The sequence below is a fragment of the Schistocerca piceifrons genome, chromosome 5 (assembly GCF_021461385.2).
Source record: "Schistocerca piceifrons isolate TAMUIC-IGC-003096 chromosome 5, iqSchPice1.1, whole genome shotgun sequence".
NCBI classification, from domain to species: Eukaryota; Metazoa; Arthropoda; class Insecta; order Orthoptera; family Acrididae; genus Schistocerca; species Schistocerca piceifrons.
This window is the reverse complement of record NC_060142.1, coordinates 316,099,779-316,122,962: the sequence shown is the minus strand read 5'-3', so window position 1 is coordinate 316,122,962 and position 23,184 is coordinate 316,099,779.

Below are 23,184 nucleotides of genomic sequence, written 5' to 3'. Positions count from 1 at the left end.
GTATATTTCCTTTATTTGGAATCACGTCTCAACAGTACACCGTAATATTATTTTTTGTCAGTTTTTTCCTGCAAGATTTTAACATGTTAATGTACACGGTATTAACATCAAGAACATCACCACCGTTTTTTACATCCCCTTCCGTTACTTCTTACTGGATTTTGTGAAAAATATTTAATGAAAGATGTCAACTGGAACCTCATTAAAAACATGTTCTGTTCGGTTTTATGTTGTCCAGTATTAATCTTCCTCAAGAATAAACGGGGAGAAGCTACACTTCACCTATCATTTACACGAAGATTATTGAACTAAATTAAAATTACTTAACTTTTCTCTCGTTGTCCATTGTACACCCTGCGTTCGTTTGTGTTCGTTGTCAGGACATGATTCTGACTTCGCTTGGCTGCGAAGGTGCAATTGGGTTCTGCTTCTCTGATTTATATCAACATGATGAATGAAAGTTGCAGTTGCTTATTCCACGTTTTCCAGTCTTGCTGTAGACCGACATCACTACTTCACATATACACAGCATTTAACCAACCAATATGTATCTCTTCTATCTAGGAACAGACAGACTCACATGCAAAGTGAACGACATTAGCACGCCCCAAAAATGAACCACTTGGATACAGTAACATCAAAAGTCGTTAGATTTATGCATATTCCGTATAAGCTCTCTGCTGATATTGTACTCTAGTGTATCTACATAGTCTAGATCTTTGGTTGTGTAAATATAATAATTATGTTAATTATTTTGCCGTTTCAGGAAATTATGTTGTAACTGTACCACTGATTTTATGTGTAACACTCTGTGAATGTAATTATTTGCAGAAGTTCTATATATATTCTTTTTCTGGTCACCAGTCTTCTGACTGGTTTGATGCGGCCCGCCACGAATTCCTCTCCTGTGCTAATCTCTTCATCTCAGAGTATCACAGAGTCCTCAATTATTTACTTCTTACATTTCAATCTGTGTCTTCCTCTACAGTTTTTTAAAGAATCTCTGTCTTCCTCTACAGTTTCTGCCTTCTACAGCTCCCTCTAGTACCATGAAGTCATTCCCTCATATCTTAACAGATGCCCTATCATCCTGTCCCTTCTCATTATCAGTTTTTTCCACATATTCCTTTCCTCTCCGATTCTGCGCAGAACCTCCTCATTCCTTACCTTATGAGTCCACCTAATATTCAACAATCGTCTGTAATACCACATCTCAAATGCTCCGATTCTCTTCTGTTCCGATTTCCCCACAGTCCATGTTTCATTACCATACACTGCTGTACTCCAGACGTACATTCTCAGAAATTTCTTCCTCAAATTAAACACGATATTTGATATTAGTAGACTTCTCCTGGCCAGAAATGCCATTTTTGCCATTGCTAGTCTGCTTTTGATGTCCTTCTGGCTCCGTCCGCCGGTAGTTAGCTTACTGCCAAGGTAGCAGAATTCTTTAACTTTATCTACTTTGAGACTATCAATCCTGATGTTAAGTTTCTCGCTCTTCTCATTTTGCTACTTCTCATTGCCTTCGTCTTCCTTCAGTTTATTCTCAGTCCATACTCTGTACTCATTAGACTGTTCATTCCGTTCAGCAGATCATGTAATTCTTCTGCACTTTCACTCAGGATAGTAATGTCGTCAGCGAATCGTATCATTGATATCCTTTCATCTTGATTTTTAATTCGACTCCCGAAGCTTTCTTTTATTTCCATCACTGCTCCCTTGATGTACAGATGGAACAGTAGGGGCGAAAGGCTACATCCTTGTCTTACACCCTTTTTAATACGAGCACTTCGTTACCCCTACTTTTCTCAGAATTTCGAACATCTTGCACCATTTTACATTGACGCACGCTTTTTCCAGGTCGACACATCCTATGAATGTGTCTTTATTTTTCTTTAGCCTTGCTTCCATTAGTAACTGCAACGTCATAATTGCCTCTCTCGTGCCTTTACCTTTCCTAAAGCCAAACTGACCGTCACCTAGCGCATCCTCAATTTTTTTCCATTCTTCTGTATATTATTCTTGTAAGCAACTTGGATGCATGAGCTGTTAAACTGATTGTGCGGTAATTTTCGCACTTGTCATCTCTTGCCGTCTTCGGAATTGTGTGGATGATGCGTTTCCGAAAGTCAGATGGTATTTCACCAGATTCGTACATTCTACACACTGAAACGTCCCCTTAGAAAAATTATTGAATTACTGTGCTGATAAATCTCTTACATTATTTGTTTTTCAAACAGCTGAGAAGAACTGAACGTACTCAGACTTTTGCTCTTTACCTATTCTGATCAACACTAAACTGACACACAATATTTTTAGCGCGACGCAATTTGACTTTCAAAAATCCCTACAAAAGAATGGCCCTGAATAACATTAACCTATACCTTTCACAAATCACTTACTTCACAAAATCTTCGTTCCTCGAACTATTGCAATACAGCGAGCGCCACTACTGCCAGCTAAATAAAAGATTCAAACTACTGAAGGCACTAACTACTGATAGGCATAGTTAGCAAATGAAGGGTTTTGATGGAGAACAAACAATGCATTTACCTTAATAGTGTTCAAATGTGATAATATATATATATCAGTCCATGATATCCATTCTTACAAATGTACTGTTTCTGACGGACACACGTCCAGATCATCCGCTATCAAAAATCCGCCATCTCACTTCCCCACATCCACCACTGCTGGCGGCTCACCTCCAACTGTACAACGCTACGCACTGTTAACAGCCAACTGCCCAACACTACAAAAGCCAACAACAATGTAAACCAGCCACAGACTGCACACAGCACAGCCAGTGATTTTCATACAGAGCGCTACGTGGCGTTACCAATTAAAAAACCTATACAGCCTACTTACATAGCCCCCATGCTCCCCACAAAAAAATTTACAAATTGTTTTATACACTGGCCAATACATATTTGTTAAAATTTTTCATAATTACAATAATAAAGATATCAAATGCACACACTTAATGATACAATGTTGGCCAAAAGCTAAAATTTTCTTACAGTCCATCAAGACAGTCGTGATCATTCATCACAGTAGTAATTGCAGTTTTTTTTTTCTCTAAGTCTGAGCAGTAAAAGAAAATGCACACGGAAGTAGTGGATTTCCATGCAGTCTTGAAGAAGTATTGTTGTCCTTCCAACGGAAAGACAGTGCTGACTCTTGACATACAGACAGGTAATGGGCCACAACAGAGCAAACCCACCGCAGAGTCAGTCGAAGTTTTGAAGAATATTGGTAGGTAGGTCGTCACAGACCAAACCCACTGTAGTCCTGGTAGCGATTACGGTAGTGGTGGGCCACCAGAGGTGCAGACCCACTGCAGTCCTTGTAGAGACGGCCAGCAGCCATCTGTTGTAACTGTGCAGGTGCACAATCACCATTGAAGAGTCTTGCGGACAATATAGCAAGTCCATGAACCACCACTTGTGCACTCACAAAAATTTTTTTTTCGAAACGTCCTTACAACCAGCAATGCTGTTAACCAGTCCCTTGCTGAAATATTAACACACGTGCAAGCACTAACAGTCCCAACTTCTCACATACTGTGCATATACACTCCTGGAAATGGAAAAAAGAACACATTGACACCGGTGTGTCAGACCCACCATACTTGCTCCGGACACTGCGAGAGGGCTGTACAAGCAATGATCACACGCACGACACAGCGGACACACCAGGAACCGCGGTGTTGGCCGTCGAATGGCGCTAGCTGCGCAGCATTTGTGCACCGCCGCCGTCAGTGTCAGCCAGTTTGCCGTGGCATACGGAGCTCCATCGCAGTCTTTAACACTGGTAGCATGCCGCGACAGCGTGGACGTGAACCGTATGTGCAGTTGACGGACTTTGAGCGAGGGCGTATAGTGGGCATGCGGGAGGCCGGGTGGACGTACCGCCGAATTGCTCAACACGTGGGGCGTGAGGTCTCCACAGTACATCGATGTTGTCGCCAGTGGTCGGCGGAAGGTGCACGTGCCCGTCGACCTGGGACCGGACCGCAGCGACGCACGGATGCACGCCAAGACCGTAGGAACCTACGCAGTGCCGTAGGGGACCGCACCGCCACTTCCCAGCAAATTAGGGGCACTGTTGCTCCTGGAGTATCGGCGAGGACCATTCGCAACCGTCTCCATGAAGCTGGGCTATGGTCCCGCACACCGTTAGGCCGTCTTCCGCTCACGCCCCAACATCGTGCAGCCCGCCTCCAGTGGTGTCGCGACAGGCGTGAATGGAGGGACGAATGGAGACGTGTCGTCTTCAGCGATGAGAGTCGCTTCTGCCTTGGTGCCAATGATGGTCGTATGCGTGTTTGGCGCCGTGCAGGTGAGCGCCACAATCAGGACTGCATACGACCGAGGCACACAGGGCCAACACCCGGCATCATGGTGTGGGGAGCGATCTCCTACACTGGCCGTACACCACTGGTGATCGTCGAGGGGACACTGAATAGTGTACGGTACATCCAAACCGTCATCGAACCCATCGTTCTACCATTCCTAGACCGGCAAGGGAACTTGCTGTTCCAACAGGACAATGCAGGTCCGCATGTATCCCGTGCCACCCAACGTGCTCTAGAAGGTGTAAGTCAACTACCCTGGCTAGCAAGATCTCCGGATCTGTCCCCCATTTAGCATGTTTGGGACTGGATGAAGCGTCGTGTCACGCGGTCTGCACGTCCAGCACGAACGCTGGTCCAACTGAGGCGCCAGGTGGAAATGGCATGGCAAGCCATTCCACAGGACTACATCCAGCATCTCTACGATCGTCTCCATGGGAGAATAGCAGCCTGCATTGCTGCGAAAGGTGGATATACACTGTACTAGTGCCGACATTGTGCATGCTCTGTTGCCTGTGTCTATGTGCCTGTGGTTCTGTCAGTGTGATCATGTGATGTATCTGACCCCAGGAATGTGTCAATAAAGTTTCCCCTTCCTGGGACAATGAAATCACGGTGTTCTTATTTCAATTTCCAGGAGTGTATTATGACCAACAGAAACGTCTGCAGTGAAATGATACTTAATTTGAAGAACTGGTGTCTATTACAATTTTATAACATGAGAATACGATCACAAAGGTACAGAAAACATAATGAAAACACATAATAATACAGATAACATTTGTAGTAATATGGGCTTTACAAAAGAATCGAAATAACAAATACATCAGTGTTACAGGAATTATGACATAAGTAAATATAGAAAAGGTCAGAATAACTTTCGAAACATCAACTTCACGCGTGAGCATTAAACAAAACAGAATAAAGAATGTCTAAACATCTTTACAAACTAAATAACATATTATTAGAAAAATTCTACAACATTACCCTTTATCAGTTAAACACATAAAGACAGGAAGAACACAAATGCACAAGGGTACACAAATACATAGTGGAATAACACAAGGAAAGGACAGGGTTTATTTTACTGCAGTATTTTTCAAATAAAACTTTCTTTACTTCTTGGAGATCTCCCTTTGTTCTTCATTATTTCCAAAAAGTGCTATCTATACCTGCTTTCTCTACTTTTTTCGTTTAACTTCCCAATGCATTTCTCCCAATTCATCGCAACTCATTCTATTATATAGTCTACCCCCTCTTAAGCTAACTTCAATCTACTGAGCTCAGATGCATAAACTATGGGACGAGGCAATGCAGCACAAAACAATTAATACAAACAGCAATAAAAAATGCAGATTGGCGAAGCTAGCCGCAGTAAAACTAAATTAGCAAAGCAAACGCAACATCACAACTAATATGAGCCAATGTGCAGCAACAAGAAAAATAAATCAGTAGTAAAATTGGCGTAACAGAGTAATACAAAGTGAAATTTACTAGAACTATGCCTGGCAAGCAGCAGCAGCAAATGCAATGACTTATAGCTAAACATGACAAAGCTCAAGCAGAAAAAATATCACAGTAAAAATGGCCATGTTAAATACATATGTCACATCTTAACACTAGAGTGATGCATCACCTTGATTTATCTACGAAACAAGTTACCCAGTCATTGACAAAAATTATGTATGCAATTCCTGTGAAGGGAAATGTCTTTTTGTGCTCCCTCGTTTTTTAGGAAGTAGATCATAAAATTATTATTTACTGGATCTGTAGGCATAAAATATCTATATTAGTACATCTATTACATTTTATTTTAATCAATGCTTCAGTGCAGCTAGAAACTAGATATTAAACGAAATGAGCAACTATGTACAAAGCATAAAAATATCATTCAATAGTCATGTGGCATTTCATAAGTTAGTAGAAATTCTCTCAATTCTAGTATAAAGACACTTGTCATAATCAGGTGTGCAGATGTAAGAATATTTCCCATCAATTCATAAGCATTTCAGTAAGTAGCACAAAGTACGTGCTCCACAGTATAATCATATGTTTCCAAGTAATAGCGTGTAATATTTGCGATGCTTCCTACAAAGGAATATCAATAGCGAGGTTAATGGCCTCTTTCTTCTCCATCTAATGGCTTTTTCTCAAGGCGGCTAGCACACCTGGCCGCTTACAACGAATTACGTCACGGTCACTTACCTTTCTTACCAAAATATTTACGACAGCAGTTTGCACTACAGTGACAGTCTCATATAAAAAATTTCACAGGTCGAGAATTTGCGTTACAAATGTGTAGAAACAAAATCCTATAAATGAAAGAGTGTCCAAAAAATTTTCGTCGGCTTTGTAATACATTCACGCATTTACACACATTTCATAACTCTTAAAGTACGGTTCTTGATTTCTAACATCCTTTTTCACAAATCAGAGTCCCTAACCACTACTCATTACTCATATACATATAAACACGTAATCACATTCCTCATATATGGTAGCATCATCTTATTGATCATAAACATACCTCAACAGCATAATACACATCGTCGTCGTAATAATATCATAACACCTCAGTCAAATCTCAAAATCGTTGTAGCTTTCTGCAATAATTTCAAAACCTAAAAAGAATTCTCTGCTCATTTCAATAGTGTCATCTACCTCAAACGTACTTTAAAAATCATGATCCCATACCAAATACATCATTCAAAGCTGTCATAGTATGACAATAGTTCCGAAAAATATGAGGGGTTCACACAGTACAGACAAAATACAATTTCATAAGTGTGAAGTTATCCAGCTGTGTAATTGCGTAAACATCTGTCGCTGACACAGTAAAAAAAATGTTTGTCTCTCTCAGTTAAATGATCAGATAGCTGTGCATTTTATGTTTTAGAGAAATATGGTACTGATGTGTAAAGTTGTATAAGCAAATACCATAATAGCTACGGCTCCTTGTGCTTGCTACACACATGGTACACAAAGTAAGTGTGCCCCCCCCCCCCTGAGGATTAATGTAATTATACCGTCAGGTGTTACAGATTACAGCATTGGAATGCAATGTGTCACGGAAAACATTTGTATCTTTATGATTCAAAAATCTTTAGAAATAAAATTAATCACTCAAATAAGTGTCCTTTAGCGCTAAATGTGCGTCTTGCTCTAATACAATTTCTGTCATTACTTAAGGGTAAAAAATGTGCCAAGTGTCGTAATTATCGTCGTCCGTAAGCAAAGTTCTGTAGAAGTCAATGTACTTACCTCGTAATAAACAAAGTGAATTGCTATGCGTATAGATATAGTAGTTATTACGCTTATTACCGTGATGAAGTAAGTACTGTACTGTAACGTATTGTGGTGCTACAGAAAAGGCTGTCTCGTTGTAGCCATACCACAAAAGTTACTACTAAAACATGTATTCCTTTCCAGAAGAATTCAGAAAAACTGTGCAGATATAAAACAGATACACCGCAAAAGCAACCATGTAAATTGTGTCACACATTAGTAGCGTCGTGATATAGTCGTGTAGCTGTTAAATAAACTAACCACTGTGTCATCTGGTATCTCTCAGGAAGCACTTTAAATCCATAGTGTATTCTCAGGTAAACCAAAATGTTGCATTAAAATCTCGTTAGCGGTACTGGTATATGTTCTAAGTATGTGAGCCATATAGTTGTTACATAATCATACAACTAATAAGCAAGAATGTACACACACAATAACACTGTGTCGTCTGTTCACTATAACAATGCATTCGTAATTACTGTCTAAAAATGTTCCCTAGGTTCTAGACTGGATAGTTCTTTAAAACATAGTTGCATGTTAACAGTGTCAAAGTCTGACGAAGCATACTAGTAATGTGAAGTGAAAAATTTTATAGCAAAGACTAAGTTAAAAAGCAGATTATCTTTCAATAAATGGTTTTACTTGTGAAATGTGATGCAATCCTTTACCCTTTCTAGTACACAGAGTTTCAACTTCACAGTAATTATCATGTTGTATACGTCGGTAAGAAATGCTAAATTTTTCTCAAGGTTAGCGTCTATGTTGTTTTTCGCTGAGCCAGCCGGCCCACGTGGCTACCTGCGGTACGAATCATTGTCTGTCTCTTTGTTGGCGCGCGTCGTTATTGGGATTAAGTGACCTGAATACTACAAATTCACCTTGTCGAGAGAGCCCTGCCCTGTTCGAATCCCGCCAGTTCTGACGAAATTCAGGTCTGTCGTTTTGTCGGTAGTTTACATAGTTTCTTTTTTGTCGGTCATGAGGTGGAGAATTTCTCCCGGAATCGTAACTGCACGGTAGACCGTTGCGTCTGAAGTTATTCTGTCTCCCTTGATAATAATTATTTTGGTTCCCATATTGTCTGTTTCTCTGATCGTCTCTGTGATAGTCATTACCGCGGAGAGGTGGTCTTTCCCTGTAATTCTTACTACTGTGCCAACGGTTGTCATACGGGTGGTGTCTGTTTTGGTCATGGTTTACGTTGTAAGAATAGCCTTGTCGTGCCCAGTTATTATTTCTGTCGTCGCGGAATTGTGACGGATGTGACCTGTAATTGTTGTGCTCGTGCTTTCGCGTTCCGCGATTGTCAGTGTCAATTTCCAATTCTTGTAACAGTCCCTGAAAAGCTTCAATGTCGTCTTTGCAAACGTCCTGCCAAAATAATATGTCGTAAATGTTCAGGCAATTTGATTAAACAAATGCGGATGAGTTCTGATTTACTCGGTCTTGAGTAGCTTGAGACCAATATGCTGAGAGGAAGGCATGATAAAATTTTCCTTCACTGTGACAATCGTGAATGACCGATCGCATTCTTCCAGCTGGTTCATTCTCTAAGTAGCCACACATAAATTCTAACCTGTGCTCTAATGACCAGTTGGGAGGAAAACAATGAGAGAATTTATGGAGCCACGCTTGTGGATGAATGTCGTTGCCAGAATTCTTAAATGTTTTGAATTTACGTGTAGTAATGAACAGCTTATAGTCAAAATCATCGTGTCGACGAGTCGCATATCGGTCATTGTTACGTCGTGATGGCGGTTCCATCTCAAAATTCGGAGCACCTTGCCAATTTCTTTCATAATTTAGGAAATGCCCTGTGTTATTATATTGCGGCTTTTCCAATTTCTAAGTCCCTCTTCCCGTGTTGGATCGCGAGTGTCCTCTGAAATATGTAGTTTTTGTATTACTTGTACCAACTGATCTTGTACTTCCCGGATTTCTCTTCTGTGTTGCGTATTAATTTGATTCTGATCTTGAGTGAATTTCTTAATTTGTTCATACTCTTCTGTGTCAATGATGGCTACAGGTCTTGTGTCATTCAGATCATCATCTATCTTTGTAGGTAAGCTAGTGAACTGATCCAAAAGTTCGGCTGCTTTCTCCGATAGTGTACTTATTTCCTCAGTGTGTTTTTCTGAACCATGTTTCAGAGTGTCCATTTGTGTTGAAATCGTATTTACTGTGTCCTTTAAGTTTTGCTGAGTTTTTGCAAGTTGCGTAACAGAATCGGTAGATGCAATTGAGTCAGTTTTAGCTTGCAAGGTGTCGTGATTTTGATGAACAATAGTTTGCAGTTCCTTTATGGCTGCTTCGTGATTCTGTAATGCATTGTCATGACGCGAAAAAAAAAAAAATAGCTTGGAAATGCTCACAAATTTGTGTATTTACGTCATTACAGACTTTTTGACATTTCGATTCGATTTTATGTAACTCAGTAGTTATATCTACACGTGTTTGTTCAAGAGTGGTGTCTAACTTTTGTAGCCTTTATCCCATTTCTTGCATTAACTGTAATAACAATGCACTGGTGTCTGAAACATGTTCCTCAGTGCTATTCGGCAGTGCATTTGAACCGGCAATATTCGCACTTTGAAAAGCAGAAAATGTGTCTTGACGTATTTAAAAAAACGGTGAGGACGCAAAACGTGCATCTACAGTATTTGCAAAATTGTGTCCTGTCATTTCGGATTCCTGAGGCGAGATGTTGTCCGACCGATCGATCGATAATGCTTCCCTGTTCACTAATTGCTTCACTGTCTACACCATTATTTGCAGCCGACTCCATTTCCCTATGCACAATTACCAAATTACTATGTTGAACATTAGTTAATTCATTACACGGTGGCGCTAACACACTGCTTTCGTCTTCACTGTCATGTCTCAGTTTACTTTGGAGCCCAGTGTTACGTTTTTCACACGCCATAATTATCACGTATTTCACACGATAACAAGAAAGGCACAATTTGAAGAGCAAAAGTAAGAAAACACATTAACATAGCACTGAAAATAATATCTAGTTAATCGCAAGCGCAGCTGCGAAATACTTGGTGCAAATCTACATGCATGCCACAACTGTTTTACTGTACAACAATGAAAAACTACAACTGCAAAGGAAATTCTCTCTATGATTACGCGCTAGCAATAAACAATAGCTACACTAATTACACAAATTACAAGAAAAAATCAGAAAATTCCAGTGAGGTATCCTCGGCTATGAAACGTCCGCTTAGAAAAATTATAAATGACTGTGCTTAAACTGACACACGATATTTTTAGCGCAACGCAATCTGACTTTCAAAAATCCCTACAAAAGAATGGCCCTGACTAACATTAACCTATACCTTTCACAAATCACTTACTTCACAAAATCTTCGTTACTCGAACTACTGCAATACAGCGAGCGCCACTACTGCCAGCTAAATAAAAGATTCAAACTACTGAATTCACTAACTACTGATAGGCATAGTTAGCAAATGAAAGGTTTTGATAGAGAACAAACAATGTATTTACCTTAATAGTGTTCAAAAGTGATAGTATATACACTCCTGGAAATGGAAAAAAGAACACATTGACACCGGTGTGTCAGACCCACCATACTTGCTCCGGACACTGCGAGAGGGCTGTACAAGCAATGATCACACGCACGGCACAGCGGACACACCAGGAACCGCGGTGTTGGCCGTCGAATGGCGCTAGCTGCGCAGCATTTGTGCACCGCCGCCGTCAGTGTCAGCCAGTTTGCCGTGGCATACGGAGCTCCATCGCAGTCTTTAATACTGGTAGCATGCCGCGACAGCGTGGACGTGAACCGTATGTGCAGTTGACGGACTTTGAGCGAGGGCGTATAGTGGGCATGCGGGAGGCCGGGTGGACGTACCGCCGAATTGCTCAACACGTGGGGCGTGAGGTCTCCACAGTACATCGATGTTGTCGCCAGTGGTCGGCGGAAGGTGCACGTGCCCGTCGACCTGGGACCGGACCGCAGCGACGCACGGATGCACGCCAAGACCGTAGGGGACCGCACCGCCACTTCCCAGCAAATTAGGGACACTGTTGCTCCTGGGGTATCGGCGAGGACCATTCGCAACCGTCTCCATGAAGCTGGGCTACGGTCCCGCACACCGTTATGCCGTCTTCCGCTCACGCCCCAACATCGTGCAGCCCGCCTCCAGTGGTGTCGCGACAGGCGTGAATGGAGGGACGAATGGAGACGTGTCGTCTTCAGCGATGAGAGTCGCTTCTGCCTTGGTGCCAATGATGGTCGTATGCGTGTTTGGCACCGTGCAGGTGAGCGCCACAATCAGGACTGCATACGACCGAGGCACACAGGGCCAACACCCGGCATCATTGTGTGGGGAGCGATCTCCTACACTAGCCGTACACCACTGGTGATCGTCGAGGGGACACTGAATAGTGCACGGTACATCCAAACCGTCATCGAACCCATCGTTCTACCATTCCTAGACCGGCAAGGGAACTTGCTGTTCCAACAGGACAATGCACGTCCGCATGTATCCCGTGCCACCCAACGTGCTCTAGAAGGTGTAAGTCAACTACCCTGGCCAGCAAGATCTCCGGATCTGTCCCCCATTGAGCACGTTTGGGACTGGATGAAGCGTCGTGTCACGCTTTCTGCACGTCCAGCACGAACGCTGGTTCAACTGAGGCGCCAGGTGGAAATGGCATGGCAAGCCGTTCCACAGGACTACATCCAGCATCTCTACGATCGTCTCCATGGGAGAATAGCAGCCTGCATTGCTGCGAAAGGTGGATATACACTGTACTAGTGCCGACATTGTGCATGCTCTGTTGCCTGTGTCTATGTGCCTGTGGTTCTGTCAGTGTGATCATGTGATGTATCTGACCCCAGGAATGTGTCAATAAAGTTTCCCCTTCCTGGGACAATGAATTCACGGTGTTCTTATTTCAATTTCCAGGAGTGTATATATATCAGTCCATGATATCCATTCTTACAAATGTACTGTTTCTGATGGACACACGTCCAGATCATCCGCTCTCAAAAATTCGCCATCTCACTTCCCCACATCCACCACTGCTGGCGGCTCACCTCCAACTGCAGAACGCTACGCGCTGTTAACAGCCAAGTGCCCAACACTACAATAGCCAACAACAATGCAAACCAGCCACAGACTGCACACAGCACAGCCAGTGATTTTCATACTGAGCGCTACGTGGCGTTACCAATAAAAAAAAACTATACAGCCTACTTACAACACCTACATGAATAGTCGTTTTTCTGCCATTTCCCTCAATGATTTTAGAAATTCTGATGGAATATTATCTATCCCTTCTACCTTATTTGATCTTAAGTCCTCCAAAGCTCTTTTAAATTCTGGTTCTATTACTGTCTCCCCTACTCCTCTAAATCGACTCCTATTTCTTATTCTATCACATCAGACAAATTTTTCCTCTCATAGCGGCTTTCAACGTATTCTTTCCGCCTATCCGCTCTTTCATCTGCATTTAACAGTAGAGTTCCCGTTACATCTTAATGTTGTTACCTTTGCTTTTAATGTCACCGAAGGTTGTTTTGACTTTCCTGTATGCTGAGTCTGTCCTTCCGACAATCATTTCTTTTTCGATGTCTTCACATTTTGCCTGCAGCCATTTCGTCTTAGCATCCCTGCACATCCTGTTTATTTCATTCCTTAGCGACTTGAATTTCTCTATTCCTGAGTTTCCAGGAATATTTTTTTACTTCCTCCTTTCATCGATCAATTGAAGTATTTCTTCTGTTGCCCATGGTTTCCTCGCAGTTACCTTCTTTGTACCAATGTCTTCCTTCCCAACTTCTGTGATGGCCCTTTTTAAAGATGTCCATTCCTCTTCAACTGTACTGCCTACAGAGCTATTCCTTATTGCTGTATACTTTACTGACCCATAAGTCGGGAAGCGAAATGTAAAACCTGTAGTAAGACCCCTCCGCTACGGAAGTAGTTTGGCGGGACTGGGAAAGGTGGACTTGGTGCGCAAGATGTTTGACTCCTTGGTGTGGAGTGATATATTATTCCGACTGTGATATTGAGTGATCAGCGACAGCCTTTGTCATCTGCTATGATTAATTTGGATGTATAAACTGAGTCAAGAAGACCTTGCGAGCATGTAAATTAGCCTCGTGTGGAATGTAAAGTGGCCTATTGACCATGGTATCATTATTGGCCCTGTTTTTATAAATTTGCGACGCCAAGAAGAGTTACATCCGGGCAAGCCTAATGTCGAGAACCATAGTTGCTTTACCATCAATTATATAGCCTCTGTAATATGCGACAAGGGCTACCACGTTCAGCAGAATTGTCATGTAAATATGTACATCCGATGGACTAGGTATTATGTACTGAATAATAATTTTTTGTGGAATTTCTAAATTTCGTGTGCACACCCGTGATTATCCCCAGTCACATTCCTAGACAGGGTCCTTTCCAAGTTAATTGATCCCGAGTATCCTGTTTTTATTTAACTGATAATTTTGGCAGTGAAATATTTTGCAGTTTCATTAACTTTCTGTGGTTAGTTTTCTGTACAGTAGTAAATGTTTTGCTCCTCATAGTTTTTGATAATAAACTTTTCTTAAGTGTGTTCATAAAGTAAGCTTTTCATTAAATAGTAGCTACCATTAAAAAAATCAATGACAAAAATATAAAGCACTTATAGCTGTGTGTAATTAAAAGTTATAAAAAGACAGCAGTATTATTTCACTTTGAATGGGTTTGTAAACTGGTAATTGTTGGTTTCTTTGTATACGTTATTTTAAGGTAGTTGTTCTAGTTGTGCAGTAATTTACAAAGCCAGTTTGAGTCCAATGAGAGACTAGTTGCTTTGCCCCCTCGTTAGCTGTTGCACTATTCATTATACTTAAAGTTCTTACTAATGGTATCTGTCATTTTCTTAATTTTCTGTGTTACCATTTGCAATTGATGATGGTTCTTCAAACCATTGCCTGCCGATGTGGCTGAGCGGTTCTAGGCGCTTCAGCCTGGAACCGCGCGACCGCTACGGTCGCAGGTTCGAATCCTACCTCGGGCATGGGTGTGTGTGCTGTCCTTAGGTTAGTTAGATTTAAGTAGCTCTAAGTTCTAGGGGACTGATGACCTCAGAAGTTAAGTCCCATAGTGCTCAGAGCCATTTGAACCATTTCAAACCATACCTGTTTCAGGAACCCCATAAGCTCCTTAAATTATGTAATAAATGGAAGTAAATGGTATTTCTGAGCAAGTGCAGCAACCAATACAATCATTAATTATGCACCAAAACTTTTCTTGTCAATAATAAATGTAATTCCCATTTGTATAGAGTAACTTCATGTGCAAATTTCTGAAGCTCATACTAATTAGTACTGTTTCAATTCATGATCCTTTTTGTGATAGTTAATTATGGTTCATGCTGTTGCCAGTCAGACTGTGTTATTACGTTTATACGCCCTTCTGCATTTGTTCATTATTCAGCTCAGTAGTTTTTGTCATCAGCAGGCGTTAGTGTGAGACAGCGTGTATTGCTCCATTTATTGGCCATTGTACGTTCTTCATAAGGGTTAACTGTTGTGTTTGCTAGGACAAGTTATTGTATAATACTGAGAGTAATTGTTGTAAAAGGGATTAGTTAGGATATCAAATGAGGTTAATTTTCTTAGGTGATATCTATTTCCGCTTAGCTATAAGGCCTGATACTGCATTGTCTAAAAACGCTGGCGACCGCATGTATACACAATCACAGTTTATTTCGTCTTAGTAGAACGCAAGTTCAAAACCTGAATACTTTGCTGTTGTTACTGTTTCACTTACTTTAATTATAATCCCTTTAATTATAATGCAATTCATTGTCATTAGGTACAGTCACGGTCAGGCTAAACCCTTCACAGAATGTCAAGATTATCGGCGGTTGCCAACTTGATAAGGGCCGGTAGTGTTACAATATAAAGTGACTAGCAATGTTCATGTCGCGCCGTAATTCATAAATGTTACAGTTACACATCTATTATTTACGCCGGAAGATATAATTTGTAATTCAGTGACGTTCGATGGTTGTGAAGAGCTACTGTCTTTTATATAGGGAATGACAGCTAGATGCTGGTGAAACACAATAAAACTTTTTTTTCTGGGAAAGGATGCTCATTCTGTTGTATATGTCGCTTAGAGTAAAATAAATGTTATCAGAATTAAGAAAACGTAATTCAGAGTTTCATTTGCGATTTCCCTGCTTCCGTTGCAGGTCTATGCCTGAAACCGCTTTGCTGATCGTGAATGAAACACTGATTTCTGTGTTCCCACAGCCTTCCTGAAAGCAGAGTGTCGTTTTAATCTGAAGGCGAGGAACACTGCGTTGTCCGGCTGCCTGAAAATCGTGTAAATTCTGTTTCATAAGTGTTAGTAATTTAACTTCGTGCTGTGTTTGTGTCCTAGATACTGGCCACCAACAGTTACGCGAAACCAACAAAAAGCCCGTTTGGGGTAAGTGTTAACCCAACGTGCCGAGCAATACGAGTAGTGGTTACCTCCCAATCATGCATATTACTGCTCCTATTTGCTAACAAAGAGCTATGCACGATAGAAATTCACTACGTGTCAAGTTACTGAGCAGCCTTATCTCTCTGGCAGACTCCAGCTAAATTGCCTGCAGATGCAGATGCACGATTTTCCGAGCACCGCGATGGAGCATTACCCTCGCATTTATCGCCGTGCGTGGAAGGCACGACTACTTACAACCAACACTTTTCTGCAACCACCAACCCAACCAAAACAAACAGCGGAACTACCAACAGCAAGACGAGAGTCATTCCTGGCCTTCGAGACTTTATTTAGTCTCGGTTTCGCAGACAAGAGCAGAATCGTCTCTTGCGCTAGTCCAGAACATTAACAACCTCACCTATCATTGGGCGAGAGCCGCTTGGAGCAGTCAGTCAAACTTTGGAGGCGTTCTGGCCCTGCAACTCGAGCGTTACCGACCCTGCCACCTAATTTGGGTTTCAACAGCTGGACCCGATCAAAATCTATGTGTCCGGTGCCTTCAGTTTGTATTCTGGCTGCCATTTGCAATTTTTTTTATCTTTTTCGTAACTAATGGTCGATTCAGGAAGTCCTTTTTCTCCTCTACATAATTTAATTAGTAATGGTCACTTTACGTTGAACAGAACATCAGCAGTATTTGAGATAAGGTTTCATTGGTTACTAATCAATCAGACAGCATTAATTCCAATTACACTACCAGTCTGGCCATATTACTTGTATTCAAATTACTGATGACGCTTTTAGATGGTGACCTTATAAGGGTGTACTACTACAAACTCGTATGTCTTCTTATAAAACTCTAAATGCGCATTTGGAAAACATGTGGAAAAACAAAACTTCAACGGCACCACTATCGAGTATCACTGCTTGCCGTAGAATCAATAGGTATTGCACTATATTTGCTCTCTGGCAATGAAGTAGATAACATGTTCGTAAACCTTGACGTCATATTGCGACAGATCATTATGGTAGTTTCGATCGTAAAGACACTTTTTGTAAATATTCCGGTTGTCTTGAATCATAATCAAGTTGCAACATTCTATCCTATCCACTTATATTAATCCATGGGATTGAAGCAAACAAGGCGACTCAAACGCCCTGGAATTCGAGACATCAACACGGGAAAAGAAGCTCCGGTCATATATCGTGTAATCAAGACATTCGGTTATGATAGTTCAGCACATGTAAATATAATAATATATACAGTGATGAGTCAGAACATTATCACCATTGCCCAGAGCGAGACGAATGTCTGGTGACTTTATGGAGACGTGATACGGAAAGGAGAGCAGGGACAAATGGGAAACCTTTCTAGCGACGTTACGATCCGCAAACTGGGAAATACTTTGACGTAAGAAGCTTTCACAAAGGTCCGGCACCATCGAAGAAAGTGTAACTCAGAAATGGCGAATCTGGTCGACTGGTAGCGTGCTACTGTCGTACACATATCGGCTAAAGGAAGGTAAAACAACGTGTAGGTGAGCTAGCGTTGGATGTCCACGCCTCATCACAGAACGTGGAGAGTGGAGGCTTGTCAGCTCTGTAAAGCAGGGTGGTTGGCCATCTGTGGCCTTCTAAGGACACAGTACATTGTTGACGCAGGCAAGTTTGAGAGCAATTCGTGTAGCATACATTGTTGAACATGGGGCTCCGCAACAGACGACCCCTACGCGCTCCCATGTTGACCCAACAAAAGCATCAGTTAAGATTACATTGGACACGGGATCATCGAGATTCGGCCGTAGATTAATGGAAACGTGTCGCCTGGTCGGATGAATGACGTTTCGTTTCTTGCTATACCAGGTCGATGGTCGTGCCGAGATACACGGTTATCCAGGTGAATGGCTGCTCTTAATATGGACTGGCCCCGGTCGTAACCCAGTGTGAGCATCTTTATGTTACGTGGGACATTTAGCTTTAAATGGACGTCGATGAGAGCTGTTGTAGTAAACTGCAGTACGACACCAGCACAGCTATGGACTACGCCAACATTATTGTGGTCCACTTGCAGCCCTTCAAGCTATTTCCCATACGACGATGAAATCTTCCAGGAGGTGTCAGTGTCACAAAGCCAGAACCGCGCTACAGCATTTTGAGGAACGTGATAGTGAACTCACGTTGATGTCACAGCTAATATACTCCCCTGATGTGAACCCGATGGAACACCTCTCGGATTCTGTACGGCGCAAGCTCTGCACCCACAAATTACTGGGCCGTAATTTGCGGGAATAGTGTGACCTGTACACAGACATCTGGTGCCACATATCTACTGAAACTTGCAAAGCACTTTTAGACTCCATCGCACTCCCAGTCTCTGATGTATCGATTAGTGAAACTGAACCAAAACGGTATTAAGCAGATGGTCATAATCTTTTAGTTCATCAGTGTGTACGCTATGTATATTGACAAGAGAGTGTTGATTTCGTTAATCTCAAACTCAATTAACAAATACTCGCCAGTAATGTCGATAACCGATGACCAGTGTTATTAACTGAACTTTTTCAAGACTAATTGTAAGATGTCGACGCCTATTCGCCTGACTACACCTAATGTCCAATACTATTTACACACTCTTAGTCAAATGTGCGGTCAATAAATTGACCTAGCACCCATCTCGATGAGTTTAGGCTAGGTGCAAAACAAACCACGTAAAAACAGTGAGGTACATGAAGTTTCAACACTTTGATAAGTTGTATCAGGGGAATGAAATCATGAAGCATAGCAGAGCTACGAATGTCTCTAGAATCATGGACTTAACAAGGAAACAATATGCACAAGAGAGACGCCAATGATTTTGTCAACGGAATAACTGGAAGAAGTTAAGAAGCTTGCTACTACTTTCGTCAGACATTCACACCAAATGAACTGCTGCCAATACTGTTTTGTAATACAGAATAAAACTATGGCCGTATATTCTCGCTATAGTGTGTGAGCCGTTTACCGAAAGAGAAGGAAACAACAGGCTCAATGATTTTCGTTTAACACTTGAACACATCGCGAAATTCTGTATCACATAGTAAGAATTTCACATTCTCTAATTTAATATCTACTCTCTCTCTCTCTCTCTCTCTCTCTCTCTCTCATACGATTCTGAGAGACTAAATGATTTCATCGACGTGTAAAATACTGAACTAGGTGGCCAAAAGTCACGAGCAGTGTTGTCCCATTCGAAAATGACACCCGAATGTAGCGGCCAGAGCCATCGTAAGGTGCGACAGTTGACACGATATCTGATCCTTCTATCGAGACAGCTGTATAGTGCACACGGCTATACGTCGCAAGTTAACGGACTTCGAACGTGTGAAGACACACAGTACAAGACTAAATGGATATAGCATTTCGTAGATTACCCAAGAATACTTCAAAACTACCTAGGGTGGATCTTCAATATCGTAGTGTTACCACGTGTGCATTAAGCCACGCAGAACGATCTTAATTGTCGGGTGAATGGTCGTCACATCGCCTCCCCCCCCCCCCCCCCAAAAAAAAGCCACACAGTGCCTTCTAGTGAGTTTTGGCCACTCAGTGCATATTGCCAACAGGAAACATGGTAGCTTGGCGTTACTTTAGAACAGAAACAATACCACACTGTCACAGAATGGAAAGATCTCGTTTGAAAGGACTGCTGGCTGCATGAGGTGTGAGCAGGTTTTGCAGTGAGATCGCCCGTAGCGAGCGGTGCTCACAGGACGTTACGCAAGTCGAAGTGCCCGTTTCCAGGGTAACACCAATTAGCGACTCCTTGCGTGGATCCGCTCCCATAGCGCCGCCGTTACATCACCGTTGCGCAACAGATGACTGGAGCCGTCTATCCGAGGAAAGGGTTCTACGAGTGCCAGAGTGTCTCTGTTCACGCTTTCTAGTCGCGTTAAGTCACGGACACTGCACGGATATAACAGCTGATCATGAGCATCTGATTGTGTAATGTCGTTCCTACAACCAGTAGACTGCGTACCGCAACTTTGTAACAGATGGGCAGTAAAATCTTTCGACGTTAAGAACTAATCAGCAGTTTCACAGTAATACTTTTCAGTGGAATATGTGAAGCAGGAAACGGTAGGAATGGAAAGTGGCTAGGGGTAGTGTGAGCGAAACTACTTAACAACTTTTAAAAATATTTATTAATAACAGAATTCAATAAATCGGAGCGTACGAGTAAAATCAAAACACAAGGAAAATGACCATCGTTCAGTTTATAAACACGCATTAACTTAATACCTAGCATAAGGTGCCAAACCGTGAACTACCTGCCCTTGAATATAATTTTAGCTTAACAGCAACAAAGAGCACACAAGACATTATGACAACCATGCTCCTAATAAATATACATGCTGTAAGGACGACAAGAGAAATAAGGCAGCAAGGTTCTAGCTCAGGACGCAGTACCCAAAATGAAACTAAAGCCCAAAGCTAATACTCATACGATTTATGAACAATATAAATAGTAAATGCATAACTGGAGCACGTTACAGAACGCAGGCCACAGGACCAGACAAATCAGGTCAGTAATTCTACAAGGCCCAGCAATCTGGAAGTGAGTAAGGTAAAACAGTTAAACACAACTGACAATAATACAAGGGGCATCCACAGTACTTAATTCACATATAGTCTTCTCCCACTGAATTTATTTCAGATAACAGAATTGAGCCTTGCACTGACTCAGGCGTTATGACCATTGAACAACTCGCACAGTTTAAGATGAAACACAGCCAGACAAAGGTTTCTACAAGCAGAAGTTTCCACCGAGCACCACTAGTACTACAGCCCTCTTATACACCGTTGTCCACGAAAACACTCCACTGTTAACCTATGCTTGTGTCTCGTCCGGTGGACCTCCTCTCGAATTAATATGCCAAGCACTATCGACTCGCGCAGAACGGGAACCGACGCCTCATGTTATCAAATTCGTGCTGTTCGGACTCAGACTCCAGCGGGTTGCTTTCACTGGTACACCTCCTGTACAGCCAACGCACGTGTCTTTAGCCAGCTTGCTGTGCTTCCTTTTCGGTTATCTGCTCACTGCCTCGATTTTTCTAGTGAGTCTGTTAGCTGATAACAGGGGCCACCTCATCCTCCAGAGCATAACGGCTGCTATCAGCCAGCTGCCAGTAGCCAAACGCCTCACCTTCCCGGGCATCACTTCCTGCTATCCAGATCCCTGAATCAGCCACTCGAGTGTGTAAACAAAATTGGCCGGATCACCATCCATGGCCCAGCATTACATGAATAGTCTCGTCCTCACACTGCTGTCCACAGCCCCCAGTGCAGGCTCTACATAGTTTCCACTTCCTTGTCTCGCACCATCTTACTCACTGCTGCGACTTAAGCCCATCCATCACGACGCCGAGGTTCTGTGCTCAGCTATTTTGCAATTTCGCATTTGCTCTGCTGCGATGGGAATGCATCACCAGCACTGGCGCCAACTGTCAATCAGGGCGGGACTTCAGCTATGGCTTGAATCGTTAATTCAGAGCACTAATGCATTAAACATATTTCGTCTTAATTTTTTCAAATATATGCGGGGTGCAGAAAAAAACTTAATAATGAGGTCACAACAGGTTAGGCATTCGAATCGATCAAGATTTTCCAGATAACCATAGGTTGGTAATTTAGCGTTGTGAAGAGGCGCTCATGAAAGGACAGCCAATCAGCAATGAGCAAGCGAGAGTGTGTGTCTTTAAACTAAGATGCTCAGGATGATACCTGTTGTCTTATAAAGAGCTAATACTACTTACGTCAGTGGAAGGTAATGGTTTCAGGCGAAAAGTAGAGCTAGGCAAATCTTAAATTCCTGTCCTTTAAATTATTATCCATGACTGGTTATGCCAGATGCGAATTTTCTTTGATGTCTACTGGATAACGTTTGACCAGCTTCGTTAAAAGTACCATAATACCATTAATTTTTTTGGGATAGTAATCTGTACTGCAGAAACAGCACTGCAGTAAGATGTATATGCAACATGTGGTACTGTAAGGTTCAGTCTTATTAATAATGGAATTCAAGGGCCACATTTATTAATTTTTGCTAATGTACAGAAAGTATGCATGAATTTTTATTCTAGCAATTGCAGCTCCGCACAACGTCTACAGCTAACACAACAGTAGCTTTGTCGTACGAAACAGCACTGACAGACACGCCTGAAACTTTGGATTACCTGACAAACTTACTCGCCTTCGCTGCTGACTGTTGTTTCACGGACGTAGCTCCACAAAAGTACATTTCCTATCTATGGCTGTTTGGAAAATTGTGCTTCATTGTGATTCCTCTACCCTGCACCGACCTTTTTTTTCTCTGCACTGTACATAACGTCTCAAATGATCGAATGAACATGTATTCTTAATATAACTGAGGTATGCCTGCAACACAAAACGTGCCTTTAACTCAGACACAGCAAACACTTGGAGAAATCCCTACAGAGGTAAGATTGCATTTTGCTCCGTATTACCAGTAAGTACACTGGTATGCAAAACTTAAGGACGAAACTAACTTTCGCATGGTCGCTGCCAAACAACACATCTCGACGAAACTTGGACCACACGTAGAAAGAATGCTACGGTAAAGTACAGGAGGTAACTGAAAGAACTACTCAATGAGACGAACCGAAATGACAGTTTTTTCCCCAAAAACTGATGTTACACTGAAGCCATCCCGATTTCTGGTGGTCTCCTGGACATTATAAAAAGCGGATCATGGTTCATAACAGAATCTGCATGCTCTGCAACGTGCTCCCATTCCGGACGAAAGGTTGGAAAAGAGCTCTTGTAGTAGGCCTTTCGATTCCTCCTTCCTCCAACAGAACGGTTGACAGCTGCTGTATGGTCATTAGTGCATGAGAACGTGCTGTAGTACTTCCCTGTAACGCAACGAATGTCATCAATACTAGTTTCCACACCTGACAATAAAAAAAATTATTCAGAAAGTCATGTGGGTGGTTAGCCCCTTTGCTCCAATGCGTACATTGTACAACTGTGTTATCGATTTATGAACCAGTATAAAGCGAGGAATATAGGATTATTCTA